Source organism: Sphaerodactylus townsendi, linkage group LG10 (genome assembly GCF_021028975.2).
Source record: "Sphaerodactylus townsendi isolate TG3544 linkage group LG10, MPM_Stown_v2.3, whole genome shotgun sequence".
In the NCBI taxonomy this organism is placed as follows: domain Eukaryota; kingdom Metazoa; phylum Chordata; class Lepidosauria; order Squamata; family Sphaerodactylidae; genus Sphaerodactylus; species Sphaerodactylus townsendi.
In genome coordinates, this window is record NC_059434.1 from 84,538,889 (window position 1) to 84,562,046 (window position 23,158).

At 49.0% G+C, this 23,158-nt stretch overlaps 1 protein-coding gene across 4 annotated transcripts in view; it reads right to left on the reverse strand.

The window, feature by feature from the left end:
• LZTS3 (leucine zipper tumor suppressor family member 3) overlaps nucleotides 1-19,165 on the reverse strand; it is a 91,256-nt gene extending 72,091 nt beyond the window's left edge. For 3 of the 4 annotated variants that reach the window (XM_048509948.1, XM_048509955.1, XM_048509947.1), the window contains exon 1: nucleotides 18,855-19,165. The gene's annotated coding sequence lies outside the window, so the exon portion shown is untranslated. The remainder of the gene's footprint in view (nucleotides 1-18,854) is intronic. The other variant, XM_048509949.1, reaches the window with a different exon arrangement.
• Nucleotides 19,166-23,158: the final 3,993 nt, after the last annotated feature.

Below are 23,158 nucleotides of genomic sequence, written 5' to 3' on the forward strand. Positions count from 1 at the left end.
AGCTCTTGTATGCCATATGTACCCTGTTTCCCCTAATATAAGACATCCCCGAAAAATAAGACCTAGTAGAGGTTTTGCTGAAGTGCGAAATATAAGGCATCCCCCGAAAGTAAGACGTAGCAAAGTGTTTGTTTGGAAGCATGCCCGACGAACAGAACACAGGAAAAATAAGACATCCCCTGAAAATAAGACATAGCGCATCTTTGGGAGCAAAAATTAATATAAGACACTGTCTTATATTCGGGGAAACACGGTATATATGTCCTTTGTTTTTCATCATTTCATGATTGTGCAAAGATTCACTTTAATGTGTTTGTTTCACTGCTAATATTTGAAAACGGTAGCAAACAACTTGCCTCACAAAGGACTTGTGAACACCACCCAGACAAAGGATGTCTCAAGGCAGTCAGCAATCAAAGGGATCAAAAGGCCAGGCTACTGCTATGCAGATGCCCTCACTAATTGACTGTGCTGTCTTCATGGTGACTCACAGTGGCAGGAGGTTAAGAGCTCGTGTATCTAATCTGGAGGAACCGGGTTTGATTCCCAGCTCTGCCACCTGAGCTGTGGAGGCTTATCTGGGGAATTCAGATTAGCCTGGGCACTCCCACACATGCCAGCTGGGTGACCTTGGGCTAGTCACAGCTTCTCGGAGCTCTCTCAGCCCCGCCCACCTCACAGGGTGTTTGTTGTGAGGGGGGAAGGGCAAGGAGATTGTAAGCCGCTTTGAGTCTCCTGCAGGAGAGAAAGGGGGGATATAAATCCAAACTCCTCCTCCTCCTCCTCCTCCTCTTCTTCTTCTTCTTCTTCTTCACAGGAGAGAAAGGGGGGATATAAATCCAACTCTCTTCTTTTTCTTCTTTGGACAATGGTCAGCCAGGCAAGGACCACCCTATAACTTCTGTGCAGATTAGGATTCTATTTCTCTGTCTTTGCTCCGGAGATGCTAAATGGATGGATCCCACCCAACACATGCAAATCAAGCTTGCTAATTGCACCCTTTACACTTGTTAACAGGCCAATGGTTCTTTCTCCCACCCTGGACATCCCACAGGTATATATACTCCACATGAGTGGCAGACACTTTTCTGGTGAGCTGAATTCATTCCCCACTCCTCCACATGAAGCCTGCTGGGTGACCTTGGCCTATTCACAGTTCTCTCCAAACTCTCTCTGCCCACCTACACAAGTTTGGATTTATATCCCCCCTTTCTCTCCTGAAGGAGACTCAAAAGAGCTCACAATCTCCTTTTCCTCCCCGCCCTCCTCCCCAACAAACACCCTGTGAGGTGGGTGGGGCTGAGAGAGCTCCGAAGAACCATGACTGGCCCAAGGTCACCCAGCTGGCATATATTGGAGTGTGCAAGCTAATCTGGTTCACCAGATAAGCCTCCACTGCTCAAGTAGCAGAGCAGGGGATCCAACCTGGTACTCCAGATTAGAGCGCACCTGCTCTTAACCACTACACCACGCTGACCTGTTGTGTGGTGAGGAAGGGAAAGGAGTTTGTAATCCGCTTTGAGTCTCCTTTAAGTCTCCTCTATTTTATCCTCACCACAACCCTGTGAGGTGGGTTTGCCTGAGAACGTGTGCAAGGTCGTCCAGTGAGATTCCATACATCCAGACTCTTCTCCTTCTTAATGTGCTACCAGACTCAAATCTTGGTGTTCTGCCGCAGGCCAAGACGGCAACCCGTCCAGAAGTATTTCCTCCGCTGATCTCTGCACAGCGGAAATTAGGTGTGATTTCAGAAGAACTCCAGGCTGCACCTGGAGAATGGCAACCCATTCAGCTTCCATTCACTCCTGCCTCTGAAATGATGTCAGCCGTGCCCCCCTCCCCTGGAATGGGTCTAATGAGTTTCACTTCCTGCTTCTCCTGCACAAACACAATGCTCATGTTGTCTAAACACAGAGCTTGGGAAACGCTGAGTAATTTCTCTGGCATTAACAGTTTTTTTTCACACAGTTCGCTGATTCCAGGGGAGAGCTGGGAACAGGTTCTCCGAGCGGATCGGGCCAGAGACAGCCACGGGCGCCGGCTGTCCCACCTTCTCATGCATCTGCCCCTTGGGGGCATTTGCTACCCAATTTCACTCCAGCAGCAGTCACTGGAGAGCCCATTTGGCGTACTGGTTACAGCACTGGTCTAGGATCTGGGAGACCCAGATTCGAATCCCCCACTCTGTCAGGGAAGAAAGAGAAAGAAAGAACAAAGAAGGAGAAGGGAGAAGGAGAGGAAAAAGGAGAAGAAGGAGGGAGAAGAGAAGAAGGGAGGGAGGAGGCAAGGAGCAGGAGCAGGAGGGAGGAGAGAAAAGGAGAAGAAGGAGGGAGGAGGGAGGAGGGAGGGAGGAGAAGGAGAAAGGAGGGAGAGAAAAAGAAGGAGGAGGGAGGGAGGGAGGGAGGGAGAAAGAAAAGGGAGGGAGAGGAGAAAGGAGAGAAGGAGGAGGAGGAGAAGGAGAGGGAGGAGGAGAAGGAGAGGGAGGAGGAGACAGAAGGAGGAGGAAAGAAGGAGGAAGAGGGAGGAGGAGAAGGAGGAGAAGGAGGAGGAGGAGAAGGGAGGGAGGAGGAGGGAGGAAGAAAAAGAAGGAAGAAGGAGGAGAAGAAGAAGGGGAAGGAGGAGGGAGGAGGGAGAAGGGAGGAGGAGGGAGGAGAAAAGAGAAAAGAAGGAAGAGGGAGGAGGAGGGAGAAAAAAAAAGAAGGAGGGAGGAGGGAGGAGGAGAGAAGGAGGGAGGAGGAGGGAGGAGAGGAGGAGAAGAAGGAGGAGGGAGGGGAGAAGAAGAAGGAGGAGGAGGAGAAGGAGGAGAAGGAGAAGGAGGAGGAGAAGGAGGAGGAGGAGAAGAAGGAGGAAGAGAAGGAAAAGAGGAGGAGGAGGTGGTATATCCCACCTTTCTTTCCTGCAAGGAGACTCAAGGTGGCTTACAACCCCCATCCCTTCCTCTCCCCACAACAGACACCTTATAGAGTGGTAGTGTGGGGCCACTGAGGAGAGCTCCGAAAAGGAACTGTGGTGACTATCCAAGAGTCACCCAGCTGTGCACGTGTTGGAGTGCACAAAGCTAATCTGGTTAACCAGATAAGCCTCCACAGCTCAAGTGGCAGAGTGGGGAATCAAACCTGGCTCTCCAGATTAGAGTGCACCTGCTCTTAACCACTACGCCACTGCTGCTCCTGGGCAACGTTGCACACGCTCTCAGGTTAACCTACAGGGTTTGTTCGCAGAAAGAGAAAGATAAAAATGGAGGGAGAAATAACAATGTGGAAGGGGTCACTTTGGGGAGCTCCACACAAGGAAAGAGGAGAAGAAAAACAGGGTATAAATAAAGCAGAGAGATAGATGACAGACAACTCTTAAGATTTTTTCAAACCATCAGATTGCTAGTGCTTCCGGTTTAGTACTAAATTCTCTGACTGGTAGTCAGTCTCTGGCAGGGAAATTGATTTTCATCTCCCGATCCCCAGTAGCCTTGAACTAGAGATGGAACTTCGGCCCTTTGGCATGCAAAGCAGCCATTCTGCCACGGAGCCACGGCCTCTTTCCCTCATTTAAGCTACATGGAAGCCAACGTTTTGACACATTGGCCATTTAGGCTTTGTGGCTCCTTTCCATTGAGAAAATTCCCTTTGGGTTCAATTCTGGGTTATGCACACATTTCCCCCGCTTCTGCAGTCACCCCGCCTTCTGATCTGAGAATCCAAGTGGTTTCTGAATGCTGTTATGAAGTGCAACTTTCCCTCTCCCTTCACAGGGAAAGAAGACATTAGCACCTGTCTTTCTTTGGGTTTTCTTGTACCTCCCACCTTCTCCCAGCGGTTCCTCCCACTCTTCGGGCTACTCTTTGAGGAAATTCAGAAGGGCTTTTTTTTAAATACTGAAAGTCTATCCCTACAGATCCCGGGAAACTGACATGAAATTAACATGGTCTAGAAAACTAACGGTAGACCAGGGGTAGGGAACCTGCGGCTCTTCTACCCTTGCACTGTGGCTCCACGAGCCGAGCCGCCGGCCCCATCCTTGCCCATCCTGCAGGCAGCAGGGCGGGCGCACCAACTGCCCACAGTCGGCTGGGCCGCGCCGCAGGCTTCCCCTCTCGCCCGCCCCGTTGGAGCGGGGTGGGCGCTTTCCCAGCGGCCGGCGAGGCCGAGCCACCGGCTTCATCCTTGCCCGCCCTGCAGGCAGCAGGGCGGGCGCATCCATGTGCTTCTCAGAATGAGCAGAGTAAAAGGTAAAAAAACCCCTATATATATATAGTGTTATCTTTATTTTAAATGTCAAAAATTATTTGCGGCTCCAAGTGTTTTCTTTTCCCGTGGAAAACGGGTCCAAATGGCTCTTTGAGTGTTAAAGGTTCCCTACCCCTGCGGTAGACCAAAAGACCGCAAAGAAGAAAAAAGGTGGCAGGAAACCTCGCCAATGGAGATTGTACAGAAACACCAAGGAAGCAGGAGGCAGGGAAAATGGCGGCTTCTCAGGAAGAGTATCCCTAGCTGCTATTTTGTGTATACAAAAATCTGCAGAAAACACCCCCATGTGAAGAAAAAAAGTCGTAAGGTAAGTAGAAGAAGAAGAAGAGGAGTTTTGGATTTATACCCCAGTTTTCTCTCCTGTAAGGAGACTCAAGGTGGCTTAAAAGCTCCTTTCCCTTCCTGTCCCCACAACAGACACCTTGTGAGGTCGGTGGGGCTGAGAGAGTTCGGAGAGAACTGTGACTAGCCCAAGGTCACCCAGCAGGAATGTAGGAGTGCGGAAACACATCTGGTTCACCAGATAAGCCTGTGCCACTCAGGTGAAGGAGTGGGGAATCAAACCCGGTTCTCCAGATTAGAATCCACCTGCTCTTAACCACTACACCACACTGGCTTTCACTTAGCCGCATAGCCCCACAGACAGTAGCGATGCTCCACTGAGGCCTGCAAACAGAAAGAAACACCAGACACGGGAGAGGGCTCAGTGGTAGAACATCCCCTTGGCATGCCGAAGGCCGCAGGTTCTATCCCCGGCTTTACCAGTTGAACGGATCAGGCAGTAGATGATGTGACAGACCTCTGCCTGAGACCCTGGAGAGCGGCTGCCAGTCAGAGTAGGCAATACGGACCTTGACGGGCCAACGATCCAATTCAGAACGTAGCAGCTTATTTATTTATTTGTTTGTTTGTTTGTTATTGCATTTATAAACCGCCCCATCCCCTAAGGGCTCTGGGCGGTGAACAACAAATATTACAAAACAATATAACAATAATAGAATTAAAATAATTAACATCATTAAAATATATAACATTACAGCGTTCCGTATGAATCATTTGGCGTCCAGCGTTAAAACCATCAATAAAAACCCCTCCCAGAGAGGGGGACGGTATAGATGTCACAAACTCCCAGAATGTTAAAGGGAGGGACAGGAGGGGCGCACACCATCAGCGGCTGGCCTCCCCAAAGGCCCGGTGAAACAACTCGGTCTTACAGGTCCTGCGGAACTCTCCAAGGTCCATAGCAGAGACCCGGACAGATTGATTAGCGGGAAAGAGTGTTCCACCCAGGCGGGGGCCAGAGACGTAAAGGCCCTGGCCCGGGTGGAGGCCAGCCATATCATTCAGGGGCCGGGGACCACCAGTAAATTGGCCTCTGCTGAATGCAGAGGCCGTGTAGGGACATATGGGATAAGGCGGTCCCGAAGGTACGAGGGCCCCAGGCTGCGCAAAGCCTTGAAGGTTAATACCCATACCTTGTGGATGATCCGGAACTCCACTGGGAGCCAGTGTGTCTTCATGTGTCTTCATGTGGTTGCGATTAAAGCACATATGCAAAAAGGTCCCACGGTCCTTCCCCCATGTCTCCCCTGAAAGGGGGTTTTTGGCAGACGCTAAGGAGACCGGACTACTGCTGCTGCCGACCAGAGTGGGCGATTCTGAGTCAGAGGAGCGAAAATGCTCAGGCTCGACATCTCTGACATGAAGCGGATGGCAACAGCAACACCGAAGCACTTCTGTGAACTGGTGATTATCTTCCCTGCTGTTGTTGGTAGGTTTGGAGGAAGAAAAAACCCACACAAACACACATATGCTGGTTCCCCACAGGAACACACCCCGCATCCCTTCCTCCCTCGTGTAGAACACACCGGAACGGAAATGGAACGGGGCCAAAGCGTTACAAAATGGCTGATCCGGCAGAAACGAAAGCAGGGCGTACACGTGAGCGGATCAGCCAACAATGAGGAAATGTCAGCTTATATAATTCCCAGCCTCAAAGTGTGCGATTCTCACATGGGAAATTCAGGCTAAAAAAAGGAAGCTCCGGGGAGAGAGAGAGAGAGAGAGAGAGAGAGAGAGAGGGAGAATGAAGCAAGAAAAGAAACCTGATCATAAAATACAGCTCTTGGGATTCAAACAGGCTTCATTTTAAACAGCTGCCTGGCAGGCAGGAAGTCAACAGGTGCGGCGCTGGGGAAAGGTGCTGAATTTCAGCTGCCGTGCTGTTAAAAGGTATAGCTCTGCTACTGGGAATGGGGAAGAGAAAATTAAGAGGTTCTATTGGCCATGCTGGAAGGGGCTGATGGGAATTGTAGTCCATAACATCTGGAGTGCCAAAGGTTCGCCACCACGGATCTCGGGCCTCCTCTGCTACTGTCCCTTTTTATTTACTTTTCAAAGAGAAAACGCGTCAAGCGTAGCCGTAGTGTAGCGGTCACAGCATCGGGCTAGGATCTGGGAAACACAGGTTTGAATCCTCACCCGGTCATGGAAGTTTGCTGGGTGCCTGTGGGCCAGTCACAGACTTTCAGCCACAGACTACCTTATAGGGTCGTTGTGAGGATTACACAGAGCAGGGAGGAAAACAACAACAACAAATAAAAGCAATCCAACAACAGGGTACAACTAGCCTTTTTTAAAAAAAATAGGAAAGATACAGTAGCTTTACAAAAACAGAACAAATAAAGTATAAATCAAGTATGTAAATAAATAAAAGCAATCGAACAACCGGATACAACCAGTGTTGTTTTTTAAAGGAAAGATGTGACAGCTTTGTCCTTGCAAGACTGGTACCGCAACAACGAACATTAGTTATGTATTGTCAAATGCTTTCATGGCCGGAATCACTAGGGTGTTGTGGGTTTTCCGGGTTGTATGGCCGTGTTCCAGTAGTGTTTTGACATTCCGTCTGCATCTGCGGCTGGCATCTTCAGAGGATCTCTAAGAACATAAGAACATAAGAACAAGCCAGCTGGATCAGACCAAAGTCCATCTAGTCCAGCTCTCTGCTACTCGCAGTGGCCCACCAGGTGCCTTTGGGACAGTGGTGGCGAACCTATGGCACGGGTGCCAGAGGTGGCACTCAGAGCCCTCTCTGTGGGCACGCACAAACAGAGTCCCCCCCCCTCCCACACACACACATATCTAGGCTGGCCTGGGCCACTGGGCTCGAATATTAGCGTTAAACCTAGTTTGGGGGAAGCAGTGTAGGTAACCCTGTTAAGTGCTGTTAAACACCACTATTTTCATGCGCAAACTAAAGCATGATTGTTTACCTGGGAGTAAGCTTGGTTGCTGGCAATGGGGCTTGCTTCTGAGAAAACCCTCCTAGGGCCGTGATTCACCCATTGGAAGAATTGCACGGTTGCTTCAAAGCAAAGCCACCGACTACCACCAAGCTTACTCCCGAGTAACGGACGCCTCGGAGCCAACCGTTTTTTCTAAACGAAAACCTCAGTATTCAGGTTAAATTGCCATGTTGGCACTTTGCGATAAATAAGTGGGTTTTGGGTTGCAGTTTGGGCACTCGGTCTTGAAAAGGTTCGCCATCACTGCTTTGGGAGCTCACATGTAGGATGTGAACGCAATGGCCTTCTGCGGCTGTTGTTCCCGATCACCTGGTCTGTTAAGGCATTTGCAATCTCAGATCAAAGAGGATCAAGATTGGTAGCCATAAATCGACTTCTCCTCCATAAATCTGTCGAAGCCCCTTTTAAAGCTATCCAGGTTAGTGGCCATCACCACCTCCTGTGGCAGCATATTCCAAACACCAATCACACGTTGCGTGAAGAAGTGTTTCCTTTTATTAGTCCTAATTCTTCCCCCCAACATTTTCAATGAATGCCCCCTGGTTCTAGTATTGTGAGAAAGAGAGAAAAATGTCTCTCTGTCAACATTTTCTACCCCATGCATAATTTTATAGACTTCAATCATATCCCCCCTCAGACGTCTCCTCTCCAAACTAAAGAGTCCCAAACGCTGCAGCCTCTCCTCATAAGGAAGGTGCTGCAGTCCCTCAATCATCCTCGTTGCCCTTCTCTGCACTTTTTCTATCTCCTCAATATCCTTTTTGAGATGTGGCGACCAGAACTGGACACAGTACTCCAAGTGCGGTCGCACCACTGCTTTATATAAGGGCATGACAATCTTTGCAGTTTTATTATCAATTCCTTTGCTAATGATCCCCAGCATAGAGTTTGCCTTTTTCACAGCTGCCATGCATTGAGTTGACATTCCCATGGAACTATCAACTAAGACGCCTAAATCCCTTTCCTGGTCTGTGACTGATAGCACTGACCCCTGTAGCGTGTATGTGAAGTTTGGATTTTTTGCCCCTGTGTGCATCACTTTACATTTTGCTACATTGAACTGCAATTGCCATTTCTGAGCCCACTCACCTAATTTATCAAGGTCCGCTTGGAGCTCTTCGCAATCCTTTGTGGTTCTCACCACCCTACATAATTTGGTATCATCTGCAAACTTAGCCACCACGCTACCCACCCCTACTTCCAGGTCATTTATGAATAGGTTAAAGAGCACTGGTCCCAAAACGGATCCTTGGGGGACACCACTCCCGACATCTCTCCATTGTGAGAACTTCCCATTTACACCCACTCTTTGTTTCCTGTTTCTCAACCAGTTTTTAATCCATAGGAGGACTTCCCCTCTTATTCCTTCATTGCTGAGTTTTCTCAACAGTCTCTGGTGAGGAACTTTGTCAAAAGCCTTTTGGAAATCCAAGTAGACAATGTCCACCGGTTCACCCCTGTCCACATGCCTGTTTACACCCTCAAAGAACTCTAGTAAGTTTGTAAGACAGGATTTGCCTCTGCAAAAGCCATGCTGACTCTTTCTCAGCAGGTCTTGCTTTTCTACATGTTTTATAATGTTATCTTTAATGATAGATTCTACTAATTTACCAGGAACAGATGTCAAAGGAACAGATGTCAAAGGGATCTTTAATGATAGATTCTACTAATTTACCAGGAACAGATCTCTGAAGAACCTTAGCTAGCCTGAGAAATCGGCCTAGCCCTATAGGCTTCTGTGTTCTTTTTTTGGATCCTTATCGCCACGTTGAGTTTCAATTGCACTGTTTTTCTCCATTAGCAGCAATCTGGTCAGAGCAAGAGTGCCAACGGGGTGGGGGGGGAAATCTTTCTCTACATAGCCTTCGCGGGAAGAATGGCACCAAATCCAGCCCCGGCTCCTTAATAATCTTTTAATCTGCCACTCAAATGCCGCTCCAAAAGCTCTTTTAAGCATTGCCGGTTCGCTACCAGTTAAATCCTGCAATGCAAAAAGGAACGGAGATGTTTCTTGGCTCCAGCTACAGCCCCTGCTTCAAAGGCGTTTGTTCCGATTCATTGTCAATAAACATCACACTGAAACAGGAGAGTAACTCTATCTGAGCATTTTGGAAACCTCGCTTTTCTTCTAAGCAGTTAGGGAAGCGTGTGGGGTTGCGTCTGGAGACGTCCAAGAACCACAACAGATTGTAACCCCACAGAGATCAGTTCCTCTGGTTAAAAAAAGAATGCTTTGAAGGGCAAACTCGGTGGCATCGTACCTCACCAACACGTCTTCCTTAGTCAAATCCTGCCCTCCCCAGATTACACCCACCCCCAAATCTCCATGTTTTTCCCAACCTGGATTTGGCAAAGTGGGGTTTTACCCCCGCAACAACTCTGTGAGTTTCATGAGTCCGAAACAGACTGGCTTCATGTAATGAGCAAAACAGCCAAGAAATGTGAACCCAGATCCCCCTACTATAATCTGCACTGGGTCACCAACCATTTGATGGAAAGAATAACAACATATGATGAGATCCTGGATCACTTGCTCCTTTTGTGTTTTGCTCGGATTGGCACGAACAAGTTTTCAATGTGAAAATGCTTCACAATAAGGCAGCGAGATTGTAGGTGACTGGAACCTTGGCTATGCACCGTGAGGGTTCCTTGGCTATGTACTGTGAGGGTTCAGGAGTGCATCTTGACTTATGGATGATTCTGACCCAGGTGCTCAGATAGGCAGGACTTATTTTGCCATCTCTTGCCTTCCACGTGGGAATCTGCTAGTTCACTTTGAGTACTTCCTGAGCTAAGATGAATATATCAACATATAACAGAAACAAGAAAAGGTGAAAAAAAAAAGCTGTTATAGTGAACAGAGGTGTTAGTCAACAGTTACAAAGTTGAACTCATCAGGGAAAGGTTATTATTTTTATTATTTAATATTGCTTACTATCACAGCTGCCAGTTCTTTAGCCGGTGGTTTGTCTTTCATTACAACTCTAGCCTCATCCAGAGGCCTGGGGCGTTGTAATGTATCAGGTAGTACTCCTGTGGATGTCAGCAGGGCTGCCCTCTGAATCTGACAGATGTTGATTCTGTCTCTCTGAAGATAGAATCAGGGAACCATAGAGTTGGAAGAGACCCCAAGGGCCATCAAGTCCAACCCCCTGCCATGCAGGAACACACACAATCAAAGCACTCCTGACAGATGGCCATCCAGCCTCTCTTTAAAAACCTCCAAAGAAGGAGACTTCACCACACTCCGAGGTAGTGTATTCCACTGTCAAACAGCCCTGACAGTCAGGAAGTTTTTTCTGATGTTTGGGTGGAATCAGTGGTGGGATCCAAAAATTTTAGTAACAGGTTCCCATAGTGGTGGGATTCAAACTGTGGCGTAAGCGCCAATGGGGCGCTAAAGGGCCCGGGGAGCCACGACAAGAACAAATTTATGGCCCGGCGGGCATTCCGGGGGCGGGGCATTCCTGCGGGCTGAGGGCTGTATAGGATGCAGCCTTTCATGCGCCCGTCCTTGGGCGGGAAACGAATGCACGCGATGGCGCCAGGCTGCCACGCCACGCCAGTGCACCTCCTGCCTACACTGCTTCCAAAGTTCTGCAATGCTACTGCTGAGGAGTGAGGGACATACACTAAAGAGCCCAGCCAAAAAAATCATGTGGCAAAATCACCAATTAGTAACCCCCTCTCGGCACACACACATAATTAGTAACCTACTCCCGGGAACCTGTGAGAACCTGCTGGATCCCACCTCTGGGTGGAATCTCTTTTCCTTCACCTTGAACCCATCACTCCTGGTCCTAGTCTCTGGAGCTGCAGAAAACAAGCTTGCTCCCTCACCAACATGACATCCCTTCAGATATCTAAACATGGCTATCATGTCACTTCTTAACCAAACTAAACATCCCCAGTTCCCTACGTCTCTCCTGGTAGGGCATGGATTCCAGACCTTTGACCATTTTGGTTGCCCTCCTCTGGACCCGTTCCAGCTTGTCAAGTCAGTTGCAAGTAAATGGTCCTTAATTATTGCCCTGAACTGCATGGCCCAAACTAGGCCCATCTCATTCGATCTTGAAGCTAGCTAGGATCATCCCTTGTTAGTATTTGCATGGGAGACCATCAGAGAAGTCTGGGGTCATGATGCAAAGGCAGGCAATGGCAAGCCACCTCTGCTCATCTCCTCCCTGGATGGTCAAGGCTGGCGTGACCTTATTAGATCTTGCAAGCTAAGCAGGGCTGGTCCTGGTTGGTACTTGGATGGGAGACGACTAAGGAAATGCAGGGTTGCTGCGAAGAGGCAGGCAATGGCAACCCCAATCTGTTTGTCTCTTGCCTTGACCTTGTCGGCCCAAGCTATACCAATTTCATCAGATCTTAGAAGCTAAGCAGGGTCAAAGCCCTGGTTAGTACTTGGATGGAAGTCCAGAATCAAAGCCCTGGTTAATACTTGGATGGCAGTCCAGAATCAAAGCCCTGGTTAGTATTTTATTTATTTATTTATTAAACTTATAGGCCGCCTCATCCCTGAAGGGGCCTTCCTCGGAGGCTCACAACATGGCTGTTCCGATGAACAGCAAATCAATAAATCAACAAACAACAACGCAAAACTTAAACCCTTAAAACCTATGCAGCAATATTTAAAAACAACAAAAATATTGTAAACAACATTATTTAAACAACATTATTTAGTACTTGGATGAATGTCCAGGGTCAAAGCCCCGGTTAGTACTTGGATGAATGTCCAGGGTCAAAGCCCTGGTTTGTACTTGGATGAATGTCCAGGGTCAAAGCCCTGGTTAGTACTTGGATGAATGTCCAGGGTCAAAGCCCTGGTTAGTGCTTGGATGAATGTCCAGGGTCAAAGCCCTGATTCATACTTGGATGAATGTCCAGGGTCAAAGTCCCGGTTAGTACTTGGATAAATGTCCAGGGTCAAAGCCCTGGTTAGTGCTTGGATGAATGTCCAGGGTCAAAGTCCCGGTTAGTACTTGGATGAATGTCCAGGGTCAAAGCCCTGGTTTGTACTTGGATGAAAGTCCAGGATCAAAGCCCTGGTTAGTACTTGGATAGAAGTCCAGAATCAAAGCCCTGGTTAGTGCTTGGATGGAAGTCCAAGGTCAAAGCCCTGATTCATACTTGGATGAATGTCCAGGGTCAAAGTCCCGGTTAGTACTTGGATAAATGTCCAGGGTCAAAGCCCTGGTTAGTGCTTGGATGAATGTCCAGGGTCAAAGTCCCGGTTAGTACTTGGATGAATGTCCAGGGTCAAAGCCCTGGTTTGTACTTGGATGAAAGTCCAGGATCAAAGCCCTGGTTAGTACTTGGATAGAAGTCCAGAATCAAAGCCCTGGTTAGTGCTTGGATGGAAGTCCAGAATCAAAGCCCTGGTTAGGGCTTGGATGAATGTCCAAGGTCAAAGCCCTGGTTCATACTTGGATGAATGTCCAGGGTCAAAGTCCTGGTTAGTACTTGGATGAATGTCCAGGGTCAAAGCCCTGGTTTGTACTTGGATGAAAGTCCAGAATCAAAGCCCTGGTTAGTGCTTGGATGGAAGTCCAGAATCAAAGCCCTGGTTAGTACTTGGATGGAAGTCCAGAATCAAAGCCCTGGTTAGTACTTGGATGAATGTCCAGGATCAAAGCCCTGGTTAGTACTTGGATGGAAGTCCAGAATCAAAGCCCTGGTTAGTGCTTGGATGGAAGTCCAGAATCAAAGCTCTGGTTAGTGCTTAGATAACAGTCCAGGGTCAAAGGCACAGAAGAAGTCAGTGGCAAACCACTTTTGTCCATCTCTACCCTTGAAAGTCCTGTGGTGTCACTGTTAAGTCAGCTGTGCCTTGAGAACCAAACAAATAAACAAACAAATAAAAACACTACAATAAATACATAGAAACAGCTATGACAAGCCAGTTCATGCTTCTTCAACCAAGTCAGAAACTATACAACCTTGCAGGACCCTTTCCATGCACAAACAGGACACGCATACACACACACACACCTGCAAAAAACATAATTTCTGCAGGGACCTTTAAGAGGTTGTTGGAATTCAGCTGGAAACAGACTTCATTGGCACCTGTGTATGGGTTATTCTCAGGGGATGTCTTATATTCGGGGAAACAGGGTAGATTTCAGCCGTTCCTTTCTCAGAGCTCAGATCTTTTCTATTTAGAGAAATGAATTGTGTCTCCATTGACAAATGCCACCAAAGTGCAGAGGATTAAATCCCTGCTTTGTTACGGAGCGCTCTGGTAATGCTCCCCCATTTAGACATCGAAGCATTAGTTTATGAGCACAGGCATGCTATTACAGTATGGAGACCTGCTCCTTTGGATAATGAAGACATTGTGTCACTGGCTTAAGCCGCCACGTACCCAAACATACTCTGGCAGGTTATTAAAAAAACCCAGCTCCATGATGAAAGACTCTCCTGCAGGCTAGGAGTACAGAGCGGAAGACTCTCCATTCCGGTAGAGTTATTAGACGTGAGAGTTTGACTCTAAGCACTAAATTATGTTAATACTTACAAATAGCTTCATTTGCATAGCCGTTTATGACACCATCCCAAGGTTTTCCCTTCATCGGCGTGTAGCAGGGCAGCCGATTAAACTTAATGCCGTTTTGCAGGAGCTCAGACGGAATCTGGGTGCCGTTTGAAAAACGGAGTCCGGTTGTCGGGTCCTTCTGACAGGATATCGTAGCTCCCTTCCGGGTCGCATGAGCACCGTGCTTCTCAGTCCAAACCGTTGGTGTCAAACTCGCAGCCCTCCAGAGGTTATGGACTACAGTGCTGGCAGGGGGTGATGGGAACTGTAGTCCATAACATCTGGAGGGCTGCGAGTTTGACACCTGTGCTATAAGGGAATATAAGAAAGAAGCCACAAGGAAAAAGGTTTAAGAAAAGTGTTAAGTGTCCTCACACTACGATGCAAAACAAAGTATACTTATCCCTTCCATATCGCTGGGGTTAGGGGTGCGGCACCCCCCGCAATCTGGAAATGCATGTAAAAAAATTTGGCCCTTCCACTATACCAGCAAACAAGTCTTAAATCTTTCTATTTCTTTTATTTTAACTTGGAAAAAGAAATTCTGTATATTTATGATATTAAAAGATAAAGTATGTTGATATTATACAATACTATACATACAGTTTATGCATTTTTTTTCTGCGTCGGCTGACTTTTGCGTGTCGTCTGCGGCTTCTGCAAGACTCTTCAAAATTTCCCATTTATTCCCCCCCCCAAAAAAAAACGTGAAGGGTAAAATCACGATGTGGAAGGGATAACTGTATACAGAATTTGGCCCCCCAGGAGATTTAACGGCCCAGATCATGTTATTGATGCATCTTCTTTCTTTGCTCTTGCCTTGACATCTCCTTTATTTATTAATACATGTTATTTATAGTCCACCTTTCAAAGTGCGTTACACAGAGAACGCCAATACAATCGACAGCATGGGACATCCGATAAACAAAGCAACAGAATTCGGCCTGCAAAAATCTGGAAAATATTAATAGGATGTGCAAAAATTACATAGTTGGATCCTACTTTCAGGACCAAATAGCACAAGCTATGCCCAGAAACACAGTCTGGATTATCAGGGTTTTTTCCCCAGTTTATGTTACATTGTAAAGCCCCACATATGCTACAAAGCCACGTAATGATGATTAGTAAGTGTGTCTATACAGTAAAGAAATGAAGCCCCTCGGAACTGGGAAAACAGGATGAAGAAAAGCAAAGGCAAAATACTTCCCCTCCCCCCTTGGTTAACGCCTGGAACTCACTGCCTCAGTATGTAGCATCAGCCACTGGTTAGGGGAACTGTTTGAGTAGAGGAAGATGCTGCAGTAGAGCAGCCAGATTCGAGCTCAGAAGAGATCCACAAGACTTGGGCGGTACAAACCTCAGAGAGTCAAAACACCCTTCATCAAATGCAAGAGGGAATGAATCATAGAATCATAGAGTTGGAAGAGACCCCAAGGGCCATCCAGTCCAACCCCCTGCCATGCAGGAACACACAATCAAAGCATTCTCTGCACCCTGACATCCCAGTCAGAAGGGGGGGGGGGAAGGGGGCGGCAGAGAAGGAACTCAGAATGCAAATAGTTAATCTGCCCACCACAGAGATCTTTGACACAAGGTTTATATCTCCCCTCCCTGAATTTTCTTGGTCTGTCTGGTGCCGCTGAATTCTAGTTTTGGAGCTTGTGCGCATGTTTTTGAACTGGAATAAATATACAGCCAAGAAGGCTGCTAGTGCCGTCCCCCATGAGGACTAGAGGCACCACCTCCGTTCTCAGAGTCCACTTCCTGATCTTAAACAGCACTGGAGATTAACAGTGGTGGGCAACGGCCGGCCACCAAACCTCACATGTGGATCACCCCCAAATCCCACTCAGTGCATCAGTCTAGCTTGGACCTATTACCACTATATTTCATCCATGCAAATCCATTATGTAGAAAGGACCCACCCAGACAGGAGACGCAGAGCGGCCCCCTCCTTAAAAAAGCAATGTGAAGCCACAGGGTTCTCCCCTAGCGCGCCCCCCCCCCCAATATTTAGGGATTAACATCTCAATTGTAGGATGCTAAGATCCACCCGTTGGAAGAGACCCCAAGGGCCATCAAGTCCAACCCCCTGCAATGCACAACCTCACAGACGAGCACGCAGAGGCGATTTGGTGCCAAACACTCTGTGCGTGCTCAGAGGCTCCTCCCAAAGCCCTGAATGCAACGGACGGAGTCGTAGAAATACAAGAACTTCCAGTACCCGCTTAGAGATTTCTCTCTCTCCTGGATCGGCAAACCAGAATCAAGATATTCTGAGCACAAGGCTTCTTCGCTCCCAGGGAGGGAAGCGCAGTCAGCGTGCATGCAAGAGAGAGAGAGAGAGAGAGAGAGCACGGGAGGCGGCATGTGCGCGCCACTGACCCCGCCACCCCAGCGACGACATGCTTACATCATGCCCCATGGAGCCAGCGCGCACATCAGCGCCACGGTGCCCCACAGAAAGGGGCAGCGGAGAGGAGAGACGCGGCTGCCGTTCACAGCTCTCTCCCAGGCAGCCGGCGGGCGAGGATGCCATGCCAAAGACACGGTGCCATGCTGTGCATCTTGGAAAACCAGCCCCCCCCCCCTCCCTCCCTTGCAACCCCTTCCCCCAAAGTCTCGTTCTATTTCATGCACAGACCGGTTCCCCACTGGGCCGACCCCCAAGCCGACCGGACAGCTTTGGCTCAGGGGCGGCCCGATTCTGCCCCCGACCCCCCCCCCCAACCCCCACCTCGATATTTTGACGGAATGGATGCCAGCTGCTCCTGCAATGTCTGGCGGAGGATGCGGGGTCTGCAGATTCTCGGGGTTTTGCAAGCCTTGGTGGAGAGCGAGGGAGACAGAAAGAGAGGTTAGCGTGATCTGAACACACGGGCCGCCCCATTTGCCCAGTGCCCCCCCCCCCCCCCCCACACATGCACACACTAAAAAGCCACAGGAGGGCCAGCCGTGCTCTCCGAGGATGGAGAAGTCCTTAAAATAGGCTGCAAAATGAGGGCGAATCAACCCCGCACGGCGCATGGGAAATGCTCCATGCGCAGGGTGTTTGTGTAACCTCTAACTGTGGGTTCTGTGGGGCAGAACTTGGAATGAGTTGCAAAGAACCAAATTTTTAAACAACAATATGGTTTACTTCTCTTTACAATTAACATTAAACATCAACATTTAACGTTACAATTCAAGGTCCTGTTCAGGTTGCATTTTCAAGTCCTTCTATTTACAGTCTACTGATATTGCCAAGTCCAAATCTTCTTTGCAAGTGGGCTGGCTCCTGAAGACTCCAAGGGCTTGATGAACAGGTTGCAACATGATGAAGGTCTCCAGGAGAACTCTCACCCATTACAACCACAAAAGAAAACCCTGAAACAATAAACTCCAACATTTACAACACAGCAAGAACAAACAACTACCTTCCCAGTAGTTCCCAACAATATTGAAATTACCTTAACAAGGTGTTAAGGGCTTATAGAAATCAAGGTCCGAGTCTGGTAGCCTTGCTTCTTCTGCAAAAGAGCTCTTGCAGCCTCTCTGCTGCTCCGAGTCTCCACCCCTTACTGGGTCAACCCATTCTGGGCCAACCCATTCTGGGCATGGGGGTTACATTTGCAGGGCATCACGGGCATCCAGAGGTGGCGTTTGGGGGGATGGGGGAGAATCCCCCCTTCCCACTGCTGGAGACATCTCACGCGCTGCTGTTTTCCGAGCCACCAGTTCGGAGAGGACGTGGGCAGCAGCATCGCAAGGACGCGGAGGGTCCGTCTGGGGCACGTTTTCCGCTCCGGGGGGGGTGTCCGGGCTGCCGCTCCGCTCGGCCAGGGAGGCGGCCAGGGAGGCGGCGGGCAGCCTCCAGCCAAGCGGATGACATAATTGGCAGTCCCGCCCGAGCGCCCGGAATGCCAGCACCTCTCGGGATGACACCCTGCGGATGACATCATCGGTTCAAAGGAATAAAAAATCGCCCCCCCCCCGCCCCCCAAACCATGACACCCCTCCCCCCAACCCCCTCCCCCCGTGCCTGCAAGAAATGGACGGCTTTGCACAAACGTACACATGCACGGCCACAAGCATACACACACACACACACACACACACACACCCAATCCTGTAGTTGTTTTTTTTTCCCCAATACCCGGTGTTGCAGTCCACAGAATTAATGCCCGAAGTGGGGGATGAGGGAGCCCCCACCCCAGTCTTAAAAAAAACAGGATAGGAACCGACGGCAACTTGCACCCACCCCTCCAGCATAAGGCCATGCAGGCACATTTGACATGAAGGATGCGAATGAGAAGGGGGGGGGGGCAAGAGTCCCCCCCCCCTCCCCGGGCCTCGTCTTCTCTACCGTGCACAAGATTGCAAAGGCAAGAACGTCACCCCCACCCCCACCCCCACCCCCACCCCCCGCGCTTCTTCCACACCTCGCATGTCTCGCCCATGTTTGGACGCCCCCTCCCCACGAGAAACCCGGAGCGATCCCCCAAAGCGATGCAAGGCGCGGGCGGCGGGCCCCCCCCCCCGCCCCGCCTTAACCGTGCAATTCCCTTAACTGTGCACTTCCGCCGCCCCCCAGGTACGCGTGGCCGCATCAGAGTACGTGTGGCCCGCCCGACCGACCGACCCCCCGCCCCGACCCCCGACTGACTGGATCTCCGGGGAACGAGGCGGCGAGGAGATGCCGTCCGGGGAACGAGGCGGCGAGGAGATGCCGTCGTCGTCGTCGCCGCTTCCCCCCCCCCCCCCCCCCCCGCGATCCCTTACTCTTTGCAGGAACGCAGCGCCGGGCTCCGGTTGAAGCTTAAGCAGCGTCGTCCCGTTTAATCCTTTCCTTTGGGGGGGGGGGGGGCGGGCAAACGGGGGGAGGAAAAAAAAAAACCACCTTTGCAGCAGCTCTGTGCAAAAAATAAAACGCAATCGAAGTCGGCCGGCTTTGCAATCGCCAGACTCGATCAGCAGCAGCAGCAGCAGCAGCAGCAGCAGCGGCGGGGCCGAGCCCAGCCGCAGCCTCCGCGCAGCCAGCCGGGGGGGCGCATCGTCGCCGCCGCCGCCGCCGCCGCCGCTCGGCCCCCGTTTCTTGCGGCAAAGAGCGGCCGCCGCCCCCCCCCCTCCCGGCCACGCCTCTCCGGCCACGGAGCCGGGCGGGGGGCGGGTCGCCCGGGCGCTTAACCCCTTCCCCGCCTTCTGGAGGGGGGGGGGGGTCGGTCCCCAAAGGGTCTGGGGGGGAGGGAGAGGGGGCTGCGCGTGCAAGGGAGGGTTGGGATGGGCCGGCGCAGCACGTCTTGACATGCCGCCTCCCCTCAAAGCTAGGGACCTCCCCGCAAGCAGAAAGTTAGCATTGTCAGGGACCTTAATCATTAAGTGCTGTACCTTATGATTAGAATAGAATAGAATAGAATAGAATCTTTATTGGCCAAGTGTGATTGGACACACAAGGAATTTGTCTCCGGTGCATATGCTCTCAGTGTACATAAAAGAAAATACATTTGTCAAGAATCATAAGGTACAGCACTTAATGATTGTCATATAGGTCTAGTAAGCAATCAGGAAACAATCAATAGTAATAAAAACATAAAATGTAAAATCATAAAATAAAATGAAATGAAATGTCAGCACAGGCTATAGTCATACAGTCATAATTGGGAGGAGATGGGTAATAGGAATGATGAAAAAAGTAGTGCAGTAATTATATAATAAATATATAATAAATAGTTTGACATTATCGAGGGAATTATTTGTTTAACAGAGTGATGGCATTCGGGGAAAAACTGTTCTTATGTCTAGTTTGATTCTTGACAAATGTATTTTTCTTTTATGTACACTGAGAGCATATGCACCGGAGACAAATTCCTTGTGTGTCCAATCACACTTGGCCAATAAAGATTCTGTTCAACTATTCTATTCAACCTTGGGGGAATGCAATGCAAAAAAAGGTTGGAGAAGTCCGCTCAAGCAGAACATGAGTACTGCAGGAAGCCTGAGGAAACTAATGCAGGGGGGGGGAAGGCTAGGGATCTCCCCGCAAGCAGAAATTCAGCACTACATGAAGCATGAGGGTGGCAGTTCCAAAAAAAGATAGAAACCTCCCTGCAGGCAGAAAACTAGCACTACAGGAGTCTTGAGGAAGACAATACAAAAAAGAGAAAAGCTAAGAGCGCCCACACACACGCAAGCAAAAAATTAGTACTACAGGAACCTTGACGTATGCAATGCAAAAAAGCTAGAAATCTCACTGCAAGCAGGAAAATAACACTACAGGAGCCCTGAGGGATACAATGCAAAAAAGAAAAGAAAAGCTAGAAACCCCCACCCCCCCAGCAAAAAATTAACGCTGCAGGAACCTTGAGGGATACAATGCAAAAAAAAGTTAGAAACCTTTCCCAAACAGAAAGTTAGCTCGATGGAAGCCTTGAGGGATACAATGCGCTCCAGCAGATCAGGGTCCTGTTGAGAATGCGTGGCTGCAGCAGCTGAGCGCATCATGTTTTGGCCTGCTTGCCAAAGCTAGAAACCTCTTGCAAGCAGAAAGCTAGCACCACAGGAAACTTTGTCTTGATTGATGCAATCCACTCTACCAGCTTAGGGTACTGATGGGGGGGGGGGGTGGAAGAGTGGTCAGCCAACTGAATGTTCCTCCCTACCAAAAAAAGGCCTCCATGTCTATAGAATACAGAGAAGGCTGAGTTCAACCTCTTTGCCAACTTCCTGGTGGGGCCTGAAGTGTTCCCAAAATTACAAGATAATGTAAAATTACAAGATAATGTCTGCTTTGGACAGTGGGCTCTCTGGCATTATGCCCCGCCGAGGTCTTGGTTAAGAGCAGGTGCATTCTAATCTGGAGGAACTGGGTTTGATTTCCCGCTCTGCCACTTGAGCTGTGGAGGCTTATCTGGCGAACCAGATTAGCTTGTGCACTCCCACACACGCCAGCTGGGTGACCTTGGGCTAGTCACAGCTTCTCGAAGCTCTCTCAGCCCCACCCACCTCACAGGGTGTTTGTTGTGAGGGGGGAAGGGCAAGGAGATTGGCAGCCCCTTTGAGTCTCCTACCAGAGAGAAAGGGGGGATAAAAAATCCAAACTCTTCTTCTTCTTCTTCTACTACCCCTACCCCCAAAAATCGCCCGGTATTTCCAATCTGGCATCTTTACGTGGTCCTATGTGGACTTACTTTTCAATAAACTCTTTCAAATCAATGGGACTTCTAAACAAGGAAAGTGCAGCTTGCTGGCGTATAATGGAAGCGTTCGACGTTATCCATTGGGTGATATAACTACGCCAAATATAACAGGTTCAAGAAGAGTGTGAAAAAAAGTGTTATAGAGGAGACGTTTGCACAGAACTCACACCCCAAATGCTTCTAACCCATTATATTTGTCTTAACCAAGGTTAAAGGGAAGTCACTAAATTAGCGACTTTCCCCCTTTAACCTGGGTTTCAGAAGAAGAAGACAAAGAGTTTGGATTTATATCCCCCCCTTTCTCTCCTGCAAAGTGACTTAAAGGGGCTTACAATCTCCTTTCCCTTCCCCCCCCCCCCACAACAAACACCCTCTGAGGTGGGTGGGACTGAGAGAGCTCCGAAGAACTGTGACTAGCCCAAGGTCACCCAGCTGGCGTGTGTCGGAGTGCACAAGCTAATCTGCCTCACCAGATAAGCCTCCACAGCTCAAGTGGCAGAACCGGGAATCAAACCCGGTTCTCCAGATTAGAGTGCACCTGCTCTTAATCACTGCACCGTGTTGACGTGTCTTGCTTTCCTGTGTGAACTACGACAAGCAGGAAGCATTCTATTTTCCCCCTCCCGTCCACCACTATGGTGGATTCTCTAGGTGGCTGCTATTTTGTGTGGGGGGAATTCTCAGGGGGGGGGGATTCTCAGGGGGGATTCTCGGAGGCACGGTTCGCAGGGAAACACAGCATCCTGGTGCCAGAATCCCAGTGATCCTGGATGTCCCCTGCATCTGGCGTTCAAACGGCAATACAGGCAACACGGGTTCATTTAACCCATTTGTGTTGCCTGAGCAGAAGGGATCCTGGTTCCATGTATGGCTGGAGGGTACAGGAAATATTTCATTCTCTCTTTCCCTTGCAACTCTGCAATATAGTGGTCATTCATCCAAATCCAAATCCAAATCCTTTATTAGGCATAAAACCGGAGTGTGTCATGAGTTCCAAATACAATAAAAAGATCATTATTGCACAACTTGCAGTACACAGAGTAGAAATGTAGCAACAGCTTCAGAGATTTCAGCATTAGAGTTATTTAGAAGCTTAGCCATTTTTATTTTATCAGATAGGAGCATAAATCCTGTTGGTAGTACAGTTCTCAAATCAGTTCTGATGTTGTATTTTGAACAGTGGAGCAGAATATGAGAAAGTGAATCAGTTGTATTAGGACAGAAACGACAGCAACGCTCATTTTGTGGGATATTAGAGAAGCAACCTTGAAGATGTCCTGACGGAAAAGAGTTACACCTTGCTCTAGTCATGACCCATCTGCAATTGTAATTAACAAGATGTTCCAGGTATATAGCAGGGCTAGATTGCTGAGGGATAATCCCAAAGAATATTGGAGAGCAAGAGCTTTGCGCTTTGCTCAGGAGAAACTGATATTCTTGATTGAATAATCTCTAGACTTTAAGCGATGGAGTGGTCATTCGTCATTGGAGGTAACTGAAGACTGGCAGAAGGATTTATTTGCGAAAGTCAAAACTGATAACTTTGGGACTTCGTTTCCACACCGCACAGTGGTCGCTATCGGCTTAGATTTTAAAAAAAATTCATAGAAGGGACATCCATCAATATGACTTGGTTTAGACTGTTTTCTAACCTGGGGACCTGGATTTGATTCCCCACTCCCCCACATGAGTGGAGGATTCTAATCTGGAGAACCAGGTTTGATTCCTAACTCGTCCACACGAAGCCTGCTGAGTGACCTTGGGCTAGTCACAGTTCTCTCAAAACTATCTCAGCCTCACCTGCGTCACGAGTGAGTGTTGTGGGGGCAAGAAGGCGATTGCAAACTTCTTTGGGACTCCTTATTGTAGAGAAGAGTGAGGTCGAAAAAC